The sequence below is a fragment of the Bactrocera tryoni genome, chromosome 2 (assembly GCF_016617805.1).
Source record: "Bactrocera tryoni isolate S06 chromosome 2, CSIRO_BtryS06_freeze2, whole genome shotgun sequence".
Classification (NCBI taxonomy): Eukaryota; Metazoa; Arthropoda; class Insecta; order Diptera; family Tephritidae; genus Bactrocera; species Bactrocera tryoni.
Genome location: NC_052500.1, coordinates 32,862,173 through 32,880,778, shown reverse-complemented (window position 1 = coordinate 32,880,778; position 18,606 = coordinate 32,862,173). Strand labels below are relative to the sequence as shown.

The window sequence follows — 18,606 nt, the reverse complement described above, 5'->3', positions numbered from 1 at the left end:
TCCGTTGTGTCACAAGTACTTGTGAGTCATCAGTAAACTTTGCCAGTTAATTACGATGTCCGATGATTTTTGATTGGCTTGACTCTTCCTTCGAATAAACGTATATTTATGTACGGTTGTTTATTCCCTAAACTTCGTATGTATTCGCTGGGCGTCCCACATTCACCACCAGGCAAATCCATTTAGTTCGGACCACTACATCGTTCTTCTTGTTTTTTGTATTTTTTATGAGCTCGTTACCTGTCTGTAGCCAATCTGTGCATTTGACAGTTTAATCAGTTGTTGGAAATCGCGTGGACAAGGGTCACGTGACCGATGAAACAGACGCGCGAAACACAGACATAAAAAGCGAAACTACAACAAAATTGTATGTGACATAAGAGGAGACACTTTGCTGGCGAGAACAGGAGAGGGGCAGACGCAGACGTGGCGCACACGAAGTGAACGTACATAAATACAACCAACAACCAGTAAAGCAACAGCATAGTTGTAACAATAACAAACAAAAACTGCAGCGTGTGTGCTACGAGGGCACGTCAAGTCACACTTCTGACAATTTTGTGTTGAAATTTGTTTGCGCATTTGCAGTGCGAAGAGCGGCTGTGAAATTTAGTTATGCAAAAACGAAAAACATTGCGGGTCAAGCAATAAAATTCGCAGAATAAAGTTACCAAACTCGGCTTAAATGCAGCATGTAAAGTTGCAAAAGCCGTACCTCGCGGTGGAAAAAAGGAGTACAACAATTAAGCGCGATTGTGGAGACACAAGAAGTGACTCAAGCTCTGTGTGTTGACATTTATAAATGTCGTTATTTGAGGGGTGGTATTGGAGAAGATATTCACCAAAGCCGGTACAATGTCACTCATACGCAGTGGCGTCCGCATAATAAGTGCGTTCAACTTGACACGCGGACCCTTTCTTGAAGCGGAGAACTTCGGCAAAACATTTTGAGAGTTTAACCACCGCAGGGGAGCATAAACACAACACAGTTGGTGAATACTAGCTCGTATGCGGTTGTTTGCTCACAAGCATTCGCTCAGGCCGTTAACACTCGGCTGTTCGCTCGCTTGTTCGTTCGTTTGTGGTGAGTTTTTGGCGCTTCGTTCAACGGAAAACGCTGCCATGTGGTGCTCGTAGCCGAGCGTTGCCACGTTCCGAGTCAGTTAACTCGGAAGCGTGGCCATGTTAGTGTTGTGGCAAGTGCTGTCGCGCATACTTTGCAGTTCAAATTGAAATCAAAGCCAAAACTAAAGCCTTTAAGGCAGTTAAAGCAAGTTAGAATGTGTCACATGGAGATTTCAAGTGAAGCAATTAAAATTTTATGAAAATTATATTTGCAAACCAATAAATGTTGAAGTGAAAAGCGAATAAAATTATATATAGTGAATTAAACAATATATGTATATTAAAAAGAAAAAAAAAATAATTAAAATCAGTTAATAAAATTACACACCAATGTTTAAATGAGATTATCTTCGTATAAAATAACGGTAAACTAAAATCAAACAGCAGTAATAGCATTTATTTTGCTGAAAAAGTGCAAGCAAACCGTTTTCGTAGTATTCGAGATGCTCATAGCCTTTTATTAATTCTAATTTCCATATTTTTGGCAATTTTAAATAAATTGTCGACACGACAGAATTAGAATTGCGTCTGGTAAGCAGAATACCTGCCAAAATGGCAAAATGCCGCATCAGCGTTGGCAGCAAAAATGTGTGCCTTGTGTGGCAAGCAAATTATAGGGGAACGCAAATTTTTGTTGTTGTTATGTATGTTATGTGGCATGTGGGTGTGTTTGAATGGCCACAAGAGGCATTAGCAATGATTTGAACTCAATCCAAAAATCTGATTATGTTAATGTGCGAGGCAACAGCCAAGCCAAGCGCCAACAAATGGCGGGTGACAATAAATGAAGAAACATAAAATTGCTTGTTTGCGAGCAAAATAAATGCGAAGAACTAAAGTCGTGTGCCTCATGTGCTGAAGTGACATGTGGACGCGCTCATAAACGTACATACAATACATAATAACAGTATGTCTGGGTGGGTGGTGCTGCGGTTAACGGCCCCATGGTTGGTTTTGTGTGCATAGAAGATTGTGTCTACGTTGGATTCTATATTTTTCCAGTATTTAAGTAACCTTTTTAATTCTATTTAAATAATTTTTTATTCAGGATTTTTGTAACTCTTACTTGCTCGTTTATGTGAGAGCAATATTCGTTGAAATAACTAAAATTCATCAGCGATATCAAGACCATTCTACTTATATACATGTGAATAGATATAAATGGACATATGTATGTACATATATGAAGACTCGGAAGTCGCGAATAATATGTTAGCCAAATTTTCTGTAAACTTTTGTTTAAGTCCAGGGAATAAGTTCGTACTATTTATATATAGTAGGCACAGTTGCCATTTGTACGAAACTTTATTGCAAGGGTTCGTAAAACTCGAACCGAGAAGGTCGATTAGCGCGCACCGAAGCAAGGCGGGTACTTTTCATGTGCTTAGCTTTTCACGAAATGCTTTAATAACAGCAGAATCCTTAAATATAAACTGTTTTAATGCAACTAACACCTTTTTTATGGCTTGGAGGCAGTTTCAACGTTCTTCGTTAATAATCCAAAACAAGATCTGCTTGCAAAACCATATCGTCGAACAAGATAGACTTTGTGTACATGACATTCCGATAGCTGAAAATAATGTTACATCTTCACAGAGAGTTGAAAGCAGTAAGACATTTTTATCTTGATACAAATTTTCTTCAGTCATATGTTCTACAACTTCATGAGTTATGAATTTTAAAGCACTGAGATCTTGTAAATCTTTCCTGTCCGATGCCAAGGCTTTAAGTGAAAGAAAAAAATCCATTGCTCATTTCTTGAAGAGAAACATGTCATGGGGAGATTAAATTAACCTTCTCCGATTCAGCTTTTATATCCTCAACTGAGTCAAAACGGTGTTCTCGGAGTGGTCATGTGAAATTGCTGAATAGCCAGAAGTTACACGAGGGTAAATCAAGCGAATGTGGTGGTTGCGGCGCGATATTAGTTGAAAATTTGGCGAAATGATCACGAATAACCAATGAAGTATGAGATAGTGCATTATCGCACTTCTTTGTTCAGTAAATTCAGAAATAGTAAAAATCGAAGAATTCACTTTTAGAGCCTCACTAAACGAGTATCTCAAATACTAATAAAAATTTAGCATAGATGTCACTAACAGTACTACCAAATTACAGAAAAAAAATTCGCCTCCTTTCAATTTGATCACAATAGTATATATAATGTATTCGATATTTTGAAACCGAAAACTCAGAAATTCTTCTCAAACCTAATTAAATGATTAATTTCTGGAAATTAAAATCTATCAATTTTGCAGTTATAGCAGTTAAATTCTCGGAATATTAAAGCTTTGCTCAGATTTGGATCGAATTCATTCTCAATGACGAACTTCCTTACACGCATTCGTCATGTCATTCATTAATAATAAAAGAACTGACAGAATTTGGCCCACTAAGTAGTATATAAAACTAGTATGTGGACTGAAATATTGTAATTTTCATACAGTTTTAAATAAATACTCAAAATTTGTTTTAAAATTCAAACATTCTATCATTGGTGTAGTTTTTTGTTCACAATACTGTGCTTCATCTTCTTGTTTATTGGCGTAGACAGCGCTTTCGCAATTATAGCCGAGTTAACAACAGCGAGAAGCTGGTGGTGTTTTTTACGTGGCGGGCCTCAAGCCCAGAACACAACCCCGCTTACGTAATTTTAATTAACGAATCAATTTAAGTGAACTTTGAGCAAGACAGAAAACAAAACCTAAAATGACTGAGTGGGTGAGATAGTTGGTGTAATCACTTTATCATATAGTATACATATGTCCCAAGAATTCAATTATTTCGAAAATTGGTAAGGTCTGGGGAAAATTTTCCCAATACCAGTGAAATCAATGATAAGTTAGAATTTTAGAATATATATACATACATAGTTTCAAAGACGGTTGCTCACGTCAAAGCCTCCGGTCGTGCCGAAAAGCATCTTTTACAACAAACACAGCATTTCAAAGAACAACACTTTGCGTGAGAAGTGAACGTTTTTGTAGTTTTTACTGATGTCGTTGACGTGTGCCTCCGGAATTATATTTGTTTTGTCACACCTGTTCTAAAAAGCTAAAAAATATACTTGACATTAGAAAAATATGACACACTATTTTCTCATAATAATAACGGGTGATCTAAGTAGACGTACTTTTTCTAATAGCCTTTTCTTTGGCAGTTCACGTGTCAGTCGTGTCAAGCTGTCATGTTATTCTTGTTCAGTATTGTTTGAGATTTAATCAAAGAAAAGCAGGACTAACGTCTAAACAAAGTTTATAAATTATTCAACTTTATTACAAAAATTCACGTTCTGCAACAATTGAAAAATTTTTAGCTTGAAAGAGATAATCTTCAAAAAAAAATGCCTATAAATGTTTATTTCAAATGATAAAAAACATTCTCCATTACATTTGAAATTTCTGTGCTTTTTCTTTAAAAGAGTAAGGAACCTCGCTATCCTTTTACATAAATCGTCTTTATTACAGTCAACATATGTATAATACAAATTATTTTTAACGTGTTAGTTTGATGTGCTATGACAGAATTTTTTTTTTTTGTTGCTTAGCTATAGTTATAGCACAGTTTTCACTTTCTTTAAGGTTGTGTTTGAGTAAATTTTTATTCAAATGACAGCATCGACAGTTCATGCTTTTAGTTACATTGCATACTTTTAAGGCCATTTTTAATGGCTCTCAAAGTATTGATCATAATGCCAATCAAATTATATGTTACTAACGTTTCAGTGCCACTAACAAAAGTTAGAAACATACTCTGCTTTTGTGGGTTATTTTCCAAAGCACAAGAATTGCTGAAAATCAAGATCCAACGAAATTCTTCACCAGTGCCTTAATTAAATTCCTCCTGGAGTGAAATAAGCTTACTATTGACTTAGGTCGAGTCATTCCAATATATTGCTTATAAGCCTTCTAGTGTATCATTAATCATTAATTGCCTCCAGTACACGGATTTTTAACTTGCCTACGGTATGAGAACATGTAAAGTGGTTGAGAGATCACTCAATTTTGTTACAAAATATCTGTTTCGCGCACTGCTACCAGAATTACATAGTCTATTTAGCTCTTTTTTATTTCTCTTATGTCAAAAATTTTTCTATAAAACTAACACAGACTTGGCAACAATTGCCATTAAATTTAAAATTTCTTAAGAAGGGTTTTTATTCTAAGAACAGATACTTTCCCATGCCCATTTGTGCACGATTAAATCTCATCTCTCATGTATTTTATAATCAAAATAAATGTTTTAGCGTTTTTTTTATGTATAAAACAAAATTTTTTTTTGAAGAAATGAGAGCAACTTTCTAAGTAGCAGATCAAAAGGGCTGCGTTAAGCGTTATTGTTCATACATATATACATTAATTTTTAGATTAACAAATTATGATGATAGATTTTTAAGTTTGTATTGATTACGCTTTTGTGAATCCGAATTGCAGTAATATGAAACAATATTTTTTATGTTTAGCGCCTTAGACAAATGGTCACGACATCAGAGTTAGAGGTTGTAAACTAATTATCTAACAATCCACTTCCGATATGAGATTTTTGTTGTTCGATGTTATTGTTGTAGTGCTTATTTGAATCCAGTTTGATAGCGAGCTCGATGTATTATTTTAAATTATTTCGTTATTTTGATTCTTTTGACAAGATTATTATTGTCTTAGTTAACTCCTTGTTGCTGACATTAGGGTTCGAAGTGCAGCCTTCTTTAGAGACTTGACGATCCACAATAGCACGATAGCAGGGCGCTGATACTAGCCTTAAAACCAGGGCTGCTTAAGGAATGCCTATCACCGTTCGAGTCACGATAAGATTTTTATGGGTAGTGAGTTCTCTGCTCTTAGTAAGGCTATTATTTCCCTAGTTGTGGGGCTCTAATAGGTCATTGCCCAATCGGCGTTCATGCCGCAAGGTTGATAATTTTACCGGACGCCAGCTGTGGAAGCATTATGGAGAAATACGAGGTGGAAACATATCAACACTTCCTTTTGGATTGTCTGGCGTTGCGAGATCAAGGTTTACATACTTTTGAACTCATGGTTTCAAATATTCACTGAGCTGGTATGAATGGAAATTAGGACTGTGAGCAAATCTGATTTGGTCACAAGGCGCTTTGCTAACTTATAAAATTGAATAGAGGAGTTTGTTTTGGATTCCCACGGTACTGCAAGTAGTAATCCAAGTGGGGGCTCTGGATCCGCCATCGAAACTGACCTAACCTTACCAAAGAATAAAGTTGACCCATTTTAATCATTTTCTGTTTTTGTATCAAAGTAAATTATATATAAACTAGAATTTCTGGTTAAATTCAGCTTAAATAACTTAAGTATACAAAAGGTAAACGAGCTGGTAGGCCAATGAGTCAAGCATAGAACAGTTTTTATAATTTGTGATATCAGATGGAGTTCAGTTACTAGGTCCTTGAGGAGTAGTCATCCTTTAGAATGTCTGCGATTAACACGAATTTATTATTATTGACATTATCGATATTCTTTTGGATCCCACATGCTTACAGCGTAGTCGTGCCAATCCGGGACAAGTACACAAGAGACGCTCCACTGTTTCCATGGTGCCTTGCTCTGGACATTATAGTCTTATCGATCTGTCAACCCCATTATGCGGGCGTGTGTCCAGTTGGTGTTCCGATCTTGTGCCTATAGTCTCTTCTATCGAGTGTCAATAGTAATTTTGTGTACTTCCGATCTACCGCTTTCCACATGATTTTTGCAGTTTTGCTCCCAGGTAGCTCGTTTCAATGAGTTTTCGATTTTCTTCATCATACTTCTCTCCAGATCGTCATAAAGACAATACCTGGATTTCCGAATGTTGGCCACGTTTTCGGATGATAGCCGTACACCATTCTTGGCAATCTCGTCCACTATTTCATTGCCCTCGATGCCTTTTTTACCTGACACGCAGTGGAAGTGAAGTTGAAACTTTGAATATTTAATATTCATTATAGAACTTCTGCCTTGAATAAACTGTTTATAATGGCTTGCTGAGGTAGGGAACGGAACTTTAAGTAGAAGAGGGTTATCTCTGATGTTGTCGAAAGGCCGACCTGAGGAACGCTGTGATAGTAGTGGACCCATAGAAACCTTAATAGTTGCTAAGTAACAAAAATATTGATGCTCAATAACTCGTCCAATTGCTTTGTTTTCTACAAAAAAAAGTTCTATTCAAGTCCACTTGAATATATGTATCTCTCCACTAATTGCCATAAAATTGCAATTTTTATTTTATGTCAAGCAACTGCATAATTTCACCGTTAACGTGCTTGAGTGTTTTCATTTCGTCCAAACAAAAATCCAAATTCAATAACTTGGTTGAGTTATAGCCCTGCAGCGATTTTAATCCATGCCGTGTAATCTCGTGCATAAATCAACTCCATTTACAAACGCCCAAAAAATACCTGAGGCGATTCTTAAGATTTAAAAAGTCCACGAAGAAGCGAAAGTCACGACAGGATAAGCGTGACGAACATTCAAATACCTTTAATGCAGAAGCAAAACACACGCAAAAATTACAGCACGAAAGAAGCACAAAAACAAAAACATAAAATAAAATAACAACAACAACAGCAATAACTGACTGCTATAATAATAGTAATGTATAAAATATTTAAATATTGCCACGACTTAATGTTGTGCAAAAAGAAGTTCACTCATTTACACTCGACACCTGGGCTGTGCATAATGCGAAAATACTTAGTCGCACACATACATGCATGCTTGTATGTATGCATGCGTGTTTGTATATGAGACTGCTTAAGTAGTTGTGCTTTAAGCCCTCTGGTAGACGCTCGACGGGTAATCGCAGTCGCGCCACTCAGCGCCGACAGGCGGCCGGGCCATCAACCGCTGCAGCTAACCGTCACCCCGCGAACTCCCCGAACCACTCGACCATGTCTTAGAAGTGTAATACAAGCCGTCAGGCTATAGGATATACTACTTATATATAGATGTATGCTTATATTTTATAAACCACCTCACTGAAACTCGGTGGGCAGGTGGAGAGAGATGGAGAGGAGTGTGTGTCAGTGTGGGTGTGTTTGCTCAAGAAAAAATTAAAAAGGAAAACGCTCAAGACGTGCGAAGTATGCAAATATTTACAGAACCTCAGACTAATAAGTGTGAATAAGCAAAATCCTCGGAGCGTTTTGCCACGCAAAATGGAAATGCCGAGCGAAAGAGGGAGACAAAAAAGCAAAAAACAAAACAGAGTAAGGAAATAAGAAAAGAAATGAAGCGCAATAAATGAATGAGTGAGCGCATGAGAAACGACAGTGCTGCCAGGCGGATATACATATATACGCACTCGAACTCGAGATGTCTAAGGGTCAGAAGTTTTTATTTTCATTTTCACTTCTATTTCCATTTGTATTTAATTTCTCCACATTTTCTCACATTGCCACGACAAATGTCGAGTTAGCAAGCCGGCTGGCCGATAGCGAGGTGTGAGAAATGAATAATGCGAACATGCAAAAGGACCTTGCACAGGTGTCTGCAGGTATGCAGAGGCTAAAGGACCGCAGCAGTGCGACCAGAGGGGGGATAATGCTAGGTAATTGGCAATGTGTGGTCTCAGACGCATGTAAGAGAGTATATGTATGGGGCACAGGGTACATAGCGGTGGCTGCGGTGGCGTATAAGTTCAAGGCGGCTCGCTGGTCAGTGTGTAAGCACAAGCATCGCTCTCTGCCAACGGCCAGCTGTGCAGCTTTGTCCTTTGTGCTGACCCAAGAATTGATGTCCGCTGTTGTGTGGTGTGCACAGGGTCAGGGCGGCAGAGTCGAGGAGTCACCGAGCAGTGCATTTGATATGCAAAGTAGTTAAATGAAAATGTGTTCGGTGGCGTCAAGAGTGTCGTGTTTACAATCTTTACTTTCCTTTTGATGCCTTTTCATTTATTGCGCCTCTTATGTTGTTTTTGTTGTTATTACTATTGTTGTTGTTATTGTTGTTGTGATTGTCCTTCATTCTACTTGATTTTGTTTTGTGTTTTGTGTTTTGTGCTTTGAGTTGTTTACACATGTTTTCAATTTGCTTCGAATGCATGTTCGTTCGTTTGACTTGAGCGCAGTGAGCTTTTATAGCTTTTAAATGGCATATCTTACATCCATCAGCATAATGCAGTTAAACACTTGAGTGAGGTGTACATACATACATACTTGCATAGCGTTATAACATCGACAGCTGCGACAGTGGCGTTGCGGAAAGAAATTGTGTGTGCGAAAATTGTCAGCGCAATTAAATTGAAGAGCGTTTAAGTGTGCACCCTCCAAGAGTTCCAAGAGAAGAAAGTAAATATACATACATACATATATACACTTGTAAATTATACACTTAATTGGAGGAAAGTGGAGTGTAGTGGCATGATGTTTGACTGTGAGCTGAATAGAAATACTCAAAGCTACAAAATAACTAACTGAAGTCTTATTTGCATGCGCTAGAGCAAAAAGCGGAAGTCAACCCAACTTATTTTAAAAAGGTAAGCCTTATAACACATTTTAAACTTTCTTTAAACGATAATATTTCGGATATAATATTATAATTTGAAAAATCACTCATTATAATCTAGCAAATTATTATTTGGGAGTAAGCGTCAGCGATATTAAATCATGTTACCAATACAAGATATCTTCAAGAAATTTAGCACTAATTATGGTGCAAGATAACGGTGAAATTTCCGTAGAAATTATTTAGATCAAACCACCATACCAAACTAGCGTTGATCATGTCCTTGCATGGAAAACTGATTTTTTGAAGAGATATCGTCACGAGATTTAGCATGAATTACTGAAAAAGCAAGTAGGGAAGGGATAAGCTCGGGTATAACCAAACATTTTACTATACTCTTCGAACTTGCAACGATTAAAGGTTATAAAGATTGATCCATTTCGAGGTTCCCTACTTTTTTGAAGAAAAACATAGAAACTTCAAAATTGAAGGGTAATGTTTATTATCAGTCGAAAGAACATTCTTTGGCTTTTATTTTGTAAAGATTATCGCTATCAATTGTTGGCCGCGGCCACGTCTCAGATGGCTCATCCGTTGAGTTCAATTTTCGAGGTCCAACGGTGCGTGTGGTGGCCAATTGACTGGCCGAAGGCGTGAAATTATCTGCTCACCGAAGTGTTCTCTCCATATGTTCATAGATTACTACGTTGTGTGAAAAGCGGCGCCGTCTTGTTGAAACCAAATGTCGCCGAGATCTCGAGCTTCAATTCCAGGCATCGAATAGTCGGTTAATATGGCGCAATACATTTTGTTGTTGTTGTTGTAACGGGTATCTAATTCCTGTTAAGATGGTAAAAATTAGCTAAGTTGTCGTTGACGTCATCCATCGGAAGGCCCAAGAAACGTGCTGTTTCGACGGGGTCGGACCGAAGGGAGACGGTCGCGATAACGGTTGCCATTGATGGTTTCCACGCCATAACCATAAATCCACGGCCCTGTGGAACGGATCTGGGTCGTCGCGCAATAGGTCCAATATTTTCTAAGCAATGTCAACGAGACTCAGAGTTTTTGGTCGAAAGTGAGCAATTTTGGCACAAACTTCGGGGCGACCCAATCGATCCAACGTTTGTCCGATACCATAAATATATATAAGTATATTGTATATATAGTGATATATATTCACTACGAGAACATTTTGTCGAGCGATAAACGTTTCTTTTGTTCGAGGTAGCTTCAACATATGCCACAGTCAACATTCGGAATGCGTCCACGAAGCTAATTTTCTTGTTCAAAATAATTTTGAACAGTGTCTTAAATCCATTTCATCGAATTATCAAAAATTGAAGACTAATCAAAACAAAAATTACCTAAACATTCAAAATGACCGAGATTGTCGACTTCAGTAAGCGGTGTGATTTGTTGGTACTCAACACAACAACAAAACAATCGAAAATCAAAAACACATAGCCTAGGGAAAATTCAAAATTCGTGATACTTTTTGTACAAACTTCTCACATATTCTTAATACTGGGGAATAATTATAAGGCAGCTCAATTTAATTATTAAATTTTGAAAAAAAGTTCATTTTGCGCAGTTCTTATATATAGTATGTCTCCTGAATGAATACATTTTAATATTATAATTGTTGCTTAAATTAAAAAATAAACCACACATCCTGATATTGATTATGTTCGATATTTTAAGGAATAATACCAGAAAGAATAATTTAACCACTGTGATAACATAGCAATTTCGCATGAGAACCAAGGTATTGCCTTTTATGCTTATTCAACTACTTTGTTGATCTGATTCAAGTCATTTGTAATACATTCTTATTATAAAGTTTGAAAATGGGCTCGACATCTGCCGTCTGGTCTAGATAGAATTTGAAATTGAAAATGGTTTGAATTACTATCTAAAATACCTCTAACTGAGAAAGATCCCCGGAAATATAAATAAAGAAATTTCTCGTAGAATAATGTGGAAGAAAATCAGCCTCTAAATTCCTTAGCTTTAGAAATAATGCTATGAGACCAATGGTAAAAGTTAGTGAGGTAAGAAAATTTAGTTTGCAGACACCTACAACATCACTCTCTAAATCCGACAAATTTAAATATTTTAGAGTGCAGTATTAAATGATTTAGTTTTTCTAGGCTTGGCTTGATTCCATCTACATATAAGTTCCACGACCCATAGACAAAAATTTCAACTCGCCTTATCCTTCACTCTTCGTTCATACAAGTACATTGGGCGAAACGAACAACAGCACAGACGTCTCTAACTCAGAAACAATATTTAAGCACGCTCTCTTAAAGCAATTAATAATATAGAATTATTAATGTTTGGCAACAAAATTAATCAGCCGCGCTCTGTACGCTTCGTTAATGAGCGAAGACGCAGGCAGTCTGTGAATATTAAAATCAAATAATCTCAAATTACTTCAAATCTTCGCTATTAATGCCACGCTGCATATCTATCAAGCAGTGGCAACTAGAAAGACATTCATTAGATGTGATGGCATGAGTTTCGAGTTTGCTAAGCGCTTTAATGCCGACAGAGCAGGGTAAGGGTGGTCCTTTGATATGTCGTGCTACTTATATTTAAACTCGTGAGCAGACGACGACAGCATAACGATGACGTAGTGACACAATGACGACATTCGATGACAAAGGCGAACAGCAGGCTTTTGTTGTTGTTACGGATGACGAGGTTGATGTTAAAATAGAGAGCGTTCGTTGCTGGTTTTCCCAGGCGGCTTAACCCCTTTGTTAAACTCTCGCACAAGTACAGTAGTTAGTGTAACGATGTCGCTGCCTACAAACGAAGCAACTCTGTGCTCAGCACATAAGTCTGCCATACACTTGTGCAGCATAATGGACCATGGCGTAAGTGCTGGAATCGGCTTTGGCGCTTTTGTAGATATATGTACTTTTCAGTTGATATCTATTTTTATATAATTTTCCACTTAAACGACTCAAGCGTAACTCCCAATGTGAGCAACGTGGCTACACACATAAATACATCTACACCAATTGCTGTTCGCTTTCGTCGAATCGTTAAGGTGTCTCACCACTAGTACGGCGCTTCAGAGATGTGTCGTCGGAAAATTCATTGCCGCTGCCAATTTTTAAGCAGCAATTGGTCTCGAGCTTCTCTTAAGCCCCCTTACTTGCTCATGCCCATTTTATAGCTTTTACGCCCCGTCACTTAAGCCGTTATATATATCTATAGCAGCACATACACACATCCATCCGCACATATTTGCCGGCATCGCCGTCATCGAATTGTTGGGTAAATGGCGCATTTCGTACCTGAAAAGCTGAAATTGATGCTCGCTGATGGTAACAAATTAAGTTTAACGATTGAGCTGGCAACCAAGTAATGAACTCCCGCCACCTGCGTCCCGTTTAACCATGCTCGGGCTGCGGCGCGGCATCGTAACTTTGTTACGATATCGATTTCGTTTGCGGTAAAAGCGCTGCTCGAGTTCACAAACGGAATGGCAAGCGAATATTCGGCTGGCACTTGATGGAGATGGTACTTGGTCTGCTATTCGAGAGAGTTTCGCTTTTTTCCACAGACTCATTGGTTGAATCGCCTGGCTCGCCACATAAAGTGTTGTTAATAAAAGCACATCTACATGTTGTATATGTATGTATATCCAAATGTTTGTGTGGAAAATATGGCTTCGAGCAGTAGCGGTAGTTTAGATGGGCGCAGAAAGCTATGCTATATAAATGGAAGCTAGGAACTAGAAAAGCGTTTAGTCGATAAAAGAGCAGTAAAGTAAAATAAAGTGGAGTAGAGTAGAGTAAAGTAAATTTACTAACATACATAGGTAGTACCGTTGATAAGTGAGAGATCAGAGATACGAAAACCCCTGTTACTATAACAAATACTTTAATTTGAACCTGACTAAGGTTGATTTGAAATAAAAATACGCCGTTGCTAAATGGCTATAAGAAAAAATGTTAATTCGGTTCCACCGAAGCTATAATACCCTACACAAAAGATTCCGTCCATACATTGGATCCGTCAGTTTGTATGCCAGTTACTTATGCTATAGTGGTCCGATGTCGGCGGTTCCGATTAGTGAACTGCTTCTTGGGAAGAAAAGAACGTGTGAAAAATTCCAGATCGGTATCTCAAAAACTGAATTAATAATTATGGACAGACAGACTATCAATTACATATAATTTATAGGATCTTCGACGTTTCTTTCTGGATGTTACTTCGTGGAAAATTATAATTGTATTACTAAATTTGGGGTTTTTTCATTTGATATATTGAAAACATACACGACCCAAGTGCCAAAAAGAAGAGAATACTGTCGACTTTCGTTAATTCGAAACTCGAGGGACTCTTGAAATATTACGAATTATCGAGTGTTTGAAATATCAAATGGTTCGAAATTTGTGAGAGAAAATAAATAAAACTTCGAATTATTAAGTGTTGCTTAATTTTTATTAATTAATATAAAAATGACAAGAATTAAGAGGTAAATTCGTGTATATACATGTATTCGTAATGTGAATTAATTAATCTTTCGAAAGAACTTTGTTATACTGGTTTGCTCACACTGCTCAATAACTTTTTTTAAGAGAAAATGTGCCTGAAATGCTTTTTCATCACTTTCGTTTTGTAGACAGAAGCTTTGTAAGGTATCAAATGAGGATCATGCTTCCTTAACTGACACCGCTGCCAAAGGTTCCGATGTATCGTCCTCATCTTCATCGTTACTTTGCGTATCTGTCGCAGATAAAATTTCGCCATCGGTTAGTGAACCTGAGACAGCAACATTTTCATCCACTTGAATAAAATCAGAAAAACTCACACCGCTGATGTCAACTAATGGTTCTATTGCTGGTTCTTCATCATCTATAAGTTTTGGAAGATTTTCTTGATTTTCTTTCAAGAAACCGGATTTTTTGAAGCAGTTGAGAATCGTTAGGGGTGTTACAGCTCTTCATGCTTTGTCAATTAGTAAAATAGCTGCCAGAACCGTGATATTTGCAGTTAGCTGTTTGTCGAGAAATTCTAAAACGATCTTAACAATAATTGTTAAAAAGTTCTGTCGTCATCCAATCTTTTTTGTTAGCCACGATAATCAGTTGGAAATGATTTCACTCCTTTGAAACATCGCGGTTTCATTGCTTTTCCTATCACTAAGGGTTTAAGTTTTTCCGATCCATCCATATTTACTGCAAGTAAAACTGTCAACCTCTCTTTATTATGTTTTCCTCCGTAACATTTTTCATCTTTAAAAGTAAGCGTCTTGTCCGGTAAACATTTAAAAAATAGGCTAGTTTCTTCGGTATTAAAAATGTCTCGGGCATTATAGTTTTCAATCAAGGTCTTCAATTTACCGTGTCAATCTAAACAAACTGCATCATCAACACTTCCACTTTCCCCACAAACTTTTTTAAAAACAACTCCATTTCTCTTTTTGAAATTTGTAAGCCACCCTTCACTTGCCGCAAAGTTTTTGATGCTTAGAGTAGACGCGAACTCTTTTGCTTTTTACTTCAACAAGTTCCCGCTAATAGACACTTTTTGTCCTCTACACTGTCTTAGCCAAATGACCAGGCTTTCTTCCAGACGAGGAAATTCACCTTTAGTAGTTCTTTTCCGTACTCCAGCAGTTTGAGCAGCATTAATTTTCTCCTTGTGCTTTATTATTTTTGAGAGAGTACTCAGAGGAATCTTAAATTCTTTTGCAACATCACTCTTCTTCTCACCTTCTTCTTCTTTTTCGATTAACTTTTTCTTTTCAGCAATCGTCAAACATTTAAATATACTTTCTAGGGCTCATAACTAACGCTAACTTTTAATCTGCATACCAACGAAAGAGTAACAGTAACTGAATAACTAAACAAACCAATTCGTGAGAAGTGTGTGCGTCAAACAGTCAAACTAATCATAACAAAAACAAAGGCTCGTGTATCTTGATACAAGTTTGAACTTGTCGCACAATGTACTTACAATCATTCCGCCTCTTCTCTCTGCAACTTTGAATTGTCGAGTGTTGGACGCTGATGAGTTCGAATTAACGCGTCGTTTTGTTAAATAGCAATGATTTTTTCGTTCGAATTACCAAGTGTATAAAAATGTATTGATTTAGTTCGAAATATAAAGAGATATAGTAGGGAACTCGTGTTAACTTTGAATTGTAGAGAGGTTCGAATTATCGCAGGTTTGAATTAACGAGAGTCGACTGTAAATGAATTTAGTAATGCTATACGTGAAAAAAATAATCGTTAATATTTTCTCAAGAATTTGAGCTTCTCATTTCTATATAATATTGATCGCTGAGTGCGAAAGTACCTTAGGTTTTGCTACAGTTATGTCGTTTGTAGCTACATTATCATCATCGTTTGCATACCATCATTAACACTTTTGGAGTGAAGTACAATTATATAATTAAAGATTTTTTGATATTTTCACCGAATAAATTATGTTATATTTACTGAAGGCATCACCTTTGAAGGGTGCAAAATGCGGCATTATGTGTTACCAAAATTATTAGATATTCAACTGTAAAGCTCTGTATGGCGAAAGGCCATGAGACTGTCTATTAAGAGATATAATTTCGATCCCAATAAACTACAAGATATTTTTGGAAAACTTAACGGTTAGAAGAAATTATATCGAAAAATTCACCTCGTCTTTCTCCAGGCGACTTTAATAATTAGCAGCCGACAACATTAATGCCTCATCTCTTTTGTATGCTATTGCCTTTTTTTATTTAAAAAATTTTTTTGTAATTAATAGATTAATTCACTTACCTCTTCTAACAAAATTCCAGTGTATTGAATTGGAATCTTGGATTTTCAGGAAACCGATTTTTTGGCTCGAAGTCCCCTTTTCCTTAGGATATAACAGTTTTTCTGCCGAATCCATTCTTGTGTCAAACGGTTTATGTCTGTTAGCATCTGCAGCGTTTTTCTCGAAATTGAATTTATAGAATTCGACGGTAATGGTACTTGGAAACTTTAGCAAGTATCCACTGGAAAATTTTGCTTCGCGGTAAAATTATCGGGCAAATTAATTGCAATGTTTTCGTTACTATCACACCTCATTTTTACATTAAAATATGCTTCCAATTTTTAAACCCTGAACAGGAAATCTTAAGTATACCACAATGTTTTTAATCCCCCATAAGAACACATTGTGACAAAAAAGCAGCCAGAAATTGTAAATAAAATGCAAAATATTTAATACTTGATCAGTATTTACTTTGTCGTCATTTTGTTTATAAATGTTCAGCTTGTCGAGCTGAGCCGGTTCTTTAAATATTTAATTTTGCCGATCCGTCGATATCGGATAACTATAGGATAAAGCTTCCATACACTCTGAACGAAACTTTTTTAGTTGACGAGATATCTTCGCGAAAGTTGGCATGGCTTATAGCCCAAGGCAGCGGTGCAATCTCCAAACAAATTGTTTAGATCGGACCACTTCTGCTCTGTAACTGCTTTTCAAAATGAAGGATCAAAATCGTGCACATTGTTGCTAAAAAGAGTGACCCTGCTCTATTATAGCTTCGACGTGGCCGATGTGTATCGCGACCTAAGATCTATTGTCCGTTCTACTAAGTTAAAACGACTCTCCTAGCCCCAGCAAATTGATAAATTCCAAAATACTACTAAGTGCTATAGAGGAGATGTGATCCAAAGTCCTTTATCCAGCGTCTACAGACTGCTGTGCAGTCAATTAGCAGGTGCTCTGTAGTTTCAGACTGAGTTTGCAGAACCGGCAATGCGCACAAGAAGCTAGGCCCATGTTATATAAGTCCTTCTTGAGTTTACAATGGCCAGTGTATAAGACGACAAGTAGCCTGAGTTTATCCCTTTGGGGGATGTTTACATATTTAAACGTTTAAAGGTTGTAACCACCCATTGGCAACTTGGCATGGCGCATGCCTAAGAGTTGTTGCTAATACCTCTCCCTACTCACTGTTCATCCTTGCGGAGCAGCTCCTTTATGGTATGGGGACCAACCGCAATGGAAAGTTCGGGTCCTACCATGTTGGTTGATACTACAGAGCGAGCAAGCTCATCAGCCAGTTTAATCCCGGCTATACTTTTGTGTGTACACTTGATCACGATTTGATAGACTAATCAGTCGTTCGTACGTAGAAATCGCTTTGAGTGCAGCTTGACTATCGCTTAATATAACTATAAGTTCATTGCGATAGTTGAGTTGGAGGTTTAGCTCTACGCACCGACTTATAGCAAAGACGTCTGCTTGGAACATGCTCGGAAAACCACCAATAGGTATAGAGAGTTTGGTCCGTGGTCCTGCGACCCCTGCGCTAATTCCCTTCGACGTTTTCGAGCCTCGACATCTTACTACTCGAGTAATTTGTAAAAGTTTCAACTGTTTTTAGAGTTGTAGTCTGACAATCACTAAAGAATACCGTAAAACCGTTAATTTGAATCATATAAAAGATTCTGCTTGCCATGATATATAAAAGATAGCATTTCGAAGTTCAATTGGACTGTTCAGATTTTAGGATTACGACTGGTATTCATTCACTGTTTACACGCATTTCTGTTGCACGATCTGCCATGTGTTATATGGATATTAGTGTCAGTCCACCACGTTAACAATATGGAATTGAAACTCTTTTGCCTCGAAATTCTTCTTACCATCACTTCTTGCAGGGTTTGCTTAAGAGACTCCAAAATATTTAACTCTATTTCATTTCCGTTAGTTCGATTCTTATACTATATGTGTACTCTGAAACGGTTAAATAATGAGAAATGTTTATCATCATTCGAAAGAACATTACTTGGCATTTATTTTTAGAGTTTTGTCTCTTTCAAATGTTCGCCGCGGTTACGTCTCAGATGGTCCATCCGTTGAGTCCAGTTTTCGATTACTCGTTCGAGCATTTCGACTAGCAACTGGCAAATGCCATGTGTGAGGTCCGAATTGAAGTGGGATTTTTCGCACAGACTTTAGACTTTACAGATGCCCATTGGAAAAGTTTAACCCTGAAATATTACACGATCTTGGCCCA

The 18,606-nt window shown here is 37.3% G+C and overlaps 1 protein-coding gene across 3 annotated transcripts in view; it reads left to right on the top strand.

The window, feature by feature from the left end:
* The first annotated feature begins 1,402 nt into the window (after positions 1-1,402).
* LOC120768219 overlaps positions 1,403-18,606 on the top strand; it is a 109,043-nt gene continuing 91,839 nt past the window's right edge. The window contains exons 1-2 of one of the 3 annotated variants that reach the window (XM_040094792.1): positions 1,403-1,490; positions 9,248-9,612. The gene's annotated coding sequence lies outside the window, so the exon portion shown is untranslated. The other 2 variants (XM_040094794.1, XM_040094793.1) reach the window with 2 other exon arrangements.